Below are 6,311 nucleotides of genomic sequence, written 5' to 3'. Positions count from 1 at the left end.
TTCTCCCCAAAGCCCCCCAGTACATAGTTGTGTATTCTTCGTTGTGGGTTCCTCTAGTTGTGGCATGTGGGACGCTGCCTCAGCGTGGTCTGACGAGCAGTGCCATGTCCGCGCCAGGATTCGAACCAACGAAACACTGGGCCGCCTGCAGCGGAGCGCGCGAACTTAACCACTCGGCCACGGGGCCAGCCCCTCCACCCTCTTTTCTTAAAAAAAGATTTTATTTTTCCTTTTTCTCCCCAAAGCCCCCCAGGATACAGTTGTTTATTTTTGTTGTGAGTCCTTCTAGTTTTGGCGTGTGGGATGCCACCTCAGCGTGGCCTGATGAGCGGTGGCATGTCGGCGCCCAGGATCCCAACCAGCGAAACCCTGGGCCGCAGAAGCAGAGCGTGCAAACTTAACCACTGGACCACAGGGCTGGCCCCTCCATCCTCTTTTAAAATAAGAAATTTAGGGTCCCGGAGAAAAAAGGGCACTTATTTGGAGAAGGATGATTAGAAAGGTGGTATGTGAGTCATTGCCCAGAGAGATGTGGTCAGTGTGTCATGGGCACATTGCTGGTCAGAAGATCCTTAGACAAGGACCAGGAAGACCGGGTAGAGGCCACTGATAGGAATGGTTCTGGTGGCTGGCTTCTCCCATGGGGTGTCAGCAAAGGAGTGAGCTATGGTGTGGAATTGAGGTGAGGGCCGGTAGCAAATTCAGCCAGGTACAGCAGCTCTCCCTTCTCAAGCATGGCGTCTGCCGTGGTGGCTTCCTCCACCAGAGAACCTAACCAATGGTGGGCACTCTAGCTGCAGCCAGGAGGCACAAGCCAGCGACAGAAGCAGCTGACATGTGGTTCAGGATCAGACAGGACAGACAAGTACTTAGAAGAATAGATGCCAGTTTCTCGTGTCTGAACCATGACAAGGACAAGTGTTCTCGTTACAAGTTTTAGGTTGGCATATGACCATTCCACTAGACTCCATCTTCCCACCTCTCTGGTAGATAGGTGTGGGTTTGTGATTAAATAATGGCTAATGAGAATTGAATAAAAGGAATGTGTGCCACTTAGGTGGTGCTGTTAAAGACTTGCTTTCCCCTGAGCCTTTTTCCCTTCTCTGCTTAGAGGTGACTCTGAGAACGAGCACTGGGAACTCAGAAATGGAAGTATTGTGAGGATGCCAGATCTCCTCCCAGCTCTGAAACAGCTACCTCTGTAAAATGAGAAATCTTGTTTAAGCTGCTGCAGTTGAGGGTCTTTTATTACAACTTAATCTAATCTTAATATAGGAGGGTCATTCCTCACTCAAACGAGACTTTCTCACACTTCTATACCTTTATCCACTAAATCCCTGACTCTAGGATGCAGATATAATACATAAAAGGATTCAAGAGGCATTACCTATGTTGATTGTCCTTCCAGCATCCATTCCCCTCCTCCGCGCCCCCCCCCCCCCCACACACACACCTGAATTCCACTTGGGAACCTTACGGTTCTGGGGAAGGAACTGCAAGCCCAGCTTTCAGAGTGGGCTGGGAGAGCTAGGTTAACCTAATCGATCCATCCCATCTCCCTGAGCGTGCTGATTGGTGCGCTTAAACCCAAGCTGGCACAGAGTGAGTCTCAGGACTTGTTTGCAATGCTGGACGGAATACATCCTATTGGATGTCAGAACAGATGGAATACCAGAAGCTGATGTGAGCCACTTTTGGACTCCAAGGGGAAATGATTCTCAGTATTTGGTGACATTGAGTTGCCCAATGAGGCCTTACCTCGAGCCCAGTACTTAATCTTAAGTTATATGAACCAATAAATTCCTCTTAGTGTTGAAACCTGTAAAAGTCAAACTTACTGATACTTGAAACTAAGAGAATCCAGATTATACCATTTATCTTGCCACAGTCTACTACATGTCCCTTCTCTGCTCACACTGATCCTGCTTTGTCTATACTGTTCTTTTTGCCCGCAGCACCCTTCCTCCATCCTACCACCTAACAAACCTGCCTCTTTATACCTACTCATCATTTGAGAGTTTAGACAGCCTGGATTCATAACCTGGTTCTGCCACTTATTAGCTCTGTGGCCCTAGATGACTTACTCAACCTCTCTGTTTAAGTTTTACTCTGCTGTGAAATTGGCTTATAGGATGTATCTTTCTCTTCTCATTTTTCCTCATCCATGAAATTGGGACATTTGCCTTACAGAGCTGTTGTTCTAAAGGAGACACTACATATAAAATGCTCAAAATAGATCTATGTGAAGTTCTCAATAATTATTTCAGAAACAACCCTATGCTCTACAGTCAGATCTATTATGTGACCTTACCTAACCCCCATGGACAGTCAGCTGGGCCAGGCTCAGGGGCTTGCAGGACTTTGTAAAAGCCCTATTCGGTTTTAAAATCACCAGATTTAAAATTTACAGGCCTCACCCTACTGGAATCCTATCTTGTTTTTTATCTCCATCCCCACACCCACGCCTGGCATGGAAGGTTTGATGGCTGAATGAGTAAAGGAGCAGAGACAATAGTGCTGCCCGGCCTTCTTTCTGTGCCAACAGCCCCAACTTATATTGTGTTTCCTAGCCACCCTGTAAGTTTGAACAGCATTTTTGTAGTTTTGAGACTCATGTGTTCACATGCCAGTGTCAGTCACCCATGTCTTATCTCTCAGTCCATCCACAGTTGTGACCTCGCATTAGATCACATCACTAGTCCATAAGACAGCAGTTGTACACTTCTGGCCAGCAGTCTGAATTTGGCCTACGGGGCTGCTTTGACTTACATCATGTTATAAAAACTGGAAAATCTCACATAAAAATCCTGATTTGGGGCAACAGTAAACCCATACTCCTGCACGGTAACTATTAACACAGGTGAAAAATCCTAGTGTTAGATCAGTCCATGTTATAAGCAAAGTAGAATAATGTAATACATTTAACTGGGTAGAAAAAACCTCCTGATATTCAAAAAGACCTTTTCCAACTCTGTCTGGCCCAACAAGCAAGAGGCAGTACTCTTGCCTAGCAACATTCATATATGTGTCCCCTAGCACCCATCTAAGGGCCTCAATTATTGTTCACTAAATGAACAAGGGTTCATTGGAGAGCAGGTATGGTAGGCAGAAAACTGGCCCCCCAAAGACGTCCACATCCCAATCCCTGACACCTGTGAATATATTACCTCACATGGCAAAACAGACTTTACAGGTGTGACTAAGTTAAGGATCTTAGGATGGGAAAGATTATCTTGGATTACCTGACGGCCCCAATGTCATCACAAAGATCCTTATAAGCAGCCCAGGGTCAGAGTCAGAGGTGTGACTGGAAGCAATGTGGCCATGAGCCAAGGAATCCAGACAGCCTCTCCAAGCTAGAAAAAGCAAGGAAAGGATTCTCCCCAGAGCTTCCAGAAGGAAATCAGCCCGGCTGACACTTTTAGTCCTATAAGACCCATTTTGAACTTCTGACCTTCAGAATTATAAATCTGTGCTGTTTTAAGCCACAAAGTTTGTGATAATGTGTTACAGCAGCAACGTGAAACTAATACAGATTTTGCTATCTATGAGTGGAGTGCTGCTGTAAGAAATACCTAAAAACATAAAAGTGGTTTTGGATTTGGGCAATGGGCAGAGGCTAGAAATATGAGGATGACAGAAAAACACCCAGAATGCTTTGTGCAATTGTCAGTAGAAACACGGATGTTAACTCTGCCGGTGAGGACTCAGAAGAGCACAATGGAGGAAATCTATAGTCTTAGACAGTATGTAATCATAAACAGGTTATTAATAAATATGAACACTAAAAGCACTGCTGGTGAGGGCTCAGAAAGAACTGAGGGATGTTATTGGAAATTGGAAAAAAGGAGAATCCTCAGACAGTGGTAGAAACTTAGCTGAATTGTATCTGACAGTTACGCCAAAAGCAGAACTCGTATATGACCAACTTGGATATTTAGCTGAGGGAAATTTCTGGTTTCTTTTTGAAGCTTATAGTAAAATGAAAGAGCATAGAGATAAATCTAGGAAAGAACTGTTCAAAAGTAACATCAAAGGGATGGCCCGGTGGTGCAGCAGTTAAGTGTGCACGTTCTGCTTTGGTGGCCTGGGGTTCGCCAGTTCAGATCCCGGGTGTGGACATGGCACTGCTTGGCAAGCCATGCTGTGGCAGGCATCCCACATATAAAGTAGAGGAAGATGGGCACGGATGTTAGCTCAGGGCCAGTCTTCCTCAGCGAAAAGAGGAGGATTGGCAGCGGTTAGCTCAGGGCTAATCTTCCTCAAAAGAAAAAAAAAAAACCTTGATTTGAGAAATTCTCAGCCTATCCACAATGCAAAAGATGCTAAAATTAGGAGATTCACTGTTAAGGGAAGTGTGCTCTGGAGAAAAAGCCAAGGGTGTGGTTGGACAGCCTTTTTCTGGTGTCTCAGAAGGACCAAAAGTTCAGAATATTCATCCACACAGAGGGCTTTTTGAAGAGATTAGGTGTATGACTCATGGATCACCTCAATCATCTCAGCAGAAGTTAGGAATGGAGATGGGGTTATCCAGGAAGGATCTGCAGAGGAGCCTCTTGTCTAATGGAGTGAATTCCCATGGCATGCACAGGAGACTCACAAGATTGAGAATTTTACACCAGTAGAAACACTGCTAGCTTGGACTGCAAGGGACAGAGAGAGGAGAAAATCAAAGAAGGCTGTTGAACTCCTAAAATCCTAGAGGTAAGAAACAGGCTGATAAAACTACTCAGCTGTAGGGCCAGCCTGGCAGTGTAGTGGTTAAGTTCACATGTTCTGCTTTGGCGGCCTAGGGTTGGCAGGTTCAGACCCCAGGCACAGACCTCCACACCATTCATCAAGCCATGCTGTGGTGGCATCCCACATACAAAATAGAGGAAGATTGGCACAGATATTAGCTCAGTGACAATCTTCCTCAAGCAAAAAGAGGAAGATTGGCAACAGATGTCAGCTCAGGGCCAGTCTTCCTCACCAAAAAAAAAAAACCCCACACCTACTCAGCTATAAACAAGTGCTACCCTTCATAAAAAAGAATGGATGACTCCTAGGGAGGCAGCTCAAGCCCAGAGGATATTCAGTCCTTAAAAACTAATATTGTTTGCCCAGCTGATTTTTAAATTGGTTGAGACCAGTGACTCCCTTTTTCCTTCCCTTTTCTCCCATTTTGAAGGGCAATGTCTGTTACTGGTGTTCTATGCCTATCCTACTATTTAATGTGGGGAGCAGATAACTTAAAAACAAGTTATAAAACCACAGATGAGGAGGAATTTTGCCCCAGGATGGATCATACCCAGATCCCACCGATATTTGATTTAGGCAATTTAGATAATGAGATTTGGGACTTTGAAGCTGATAAGATTTTACTTTGATGAGCTGTAATGGGTTGACACTTTTGGTGCTGCTGAGATGAGGTGAACATGTTTTGCATGCAAGACAGGTGTGAATCTTAAGGGGTCAGACGCCAGACTGAGGTGGAAAGGTGAATACCCTCCCAAAGATGTCCATGTCCTAATCCCCAAAAGCTGGGAATGTTACCTTACATAGCACAAGCACTTGTGGATGTGATTGAGTTATAGCATCAATAGGAAACTAATATAGTGGTCAATTCCGTCTTAGGTCAAGAAAAAAATCAGAATGGATCTTGGAACATTCTGTTCTTAGCAGAAAATAAGGATGTGACAATATAAACATTAATAAAAATTTGTAAAAGGCCATCATAATTTTGCTAAGAAAACTTAAAAGTGTACAAAAGATAGTTTAGGGCTGGCCCAGTAGCGCAGTGGTTAAGTTCATCCACTCCACTCCGGCTGCCTGGGGCTTCCAGGTTTAGATCCCAGGCGTGGACCTGCACACCGCTTATCAAGCCACACTGTGGCAGTGTCCCACATACAAAATAGAGGAAGATTGGCACAGATGTTAGCTCAGCAACAATCTTCCTCAAGCAAAAACAGGAAGACTGGCAACAGATGTTAGCTCAGGGCCAATCTTCCTCACACACACACACAAAAAAAGTTGTAAAGATATAAATATGAAGTTCTTCTGTTAAGGACACTTCTAATTATATAGATGTGTACCAGTTTCACCTGTGAAGAAGTAAATAAAAATGCCCAAATCAGCTAAACAATCCAGAAAATTTATAAACTATACTAAGATAAAAAAGGCTTGATCAACACCTGTGGCCTAATATAAATATTGTAAAAACACTTCATTTCTGGAAAAAATAATCCAAACATTTAAAATGTTTCAAAGATAGGGGCTAAGAGACCCATCATACCAAGAGAAATTGTTATGAAAGAGGAGTCGCGGGGCCG

The sequence above is a fragment of the Equus quagga genome, chromosome 1, assembly GCF_021613505.1.
Source record: "Equus quagga isolate Etosha38 chromosome 1, UCLA_HA_Equagga_1.0, whole genome shotgun sequence".
Taxonomy (NCBI): Eukaryota; Metazoa; Chordata; class Mammalia; order Perissodactyla; family Equidae; genus Equus; species Equus quagga.
The sequence above is the reverse complement of the archived record's forward strand: the minus strand, read 5'-3'. Positions refer to the sequence as shown.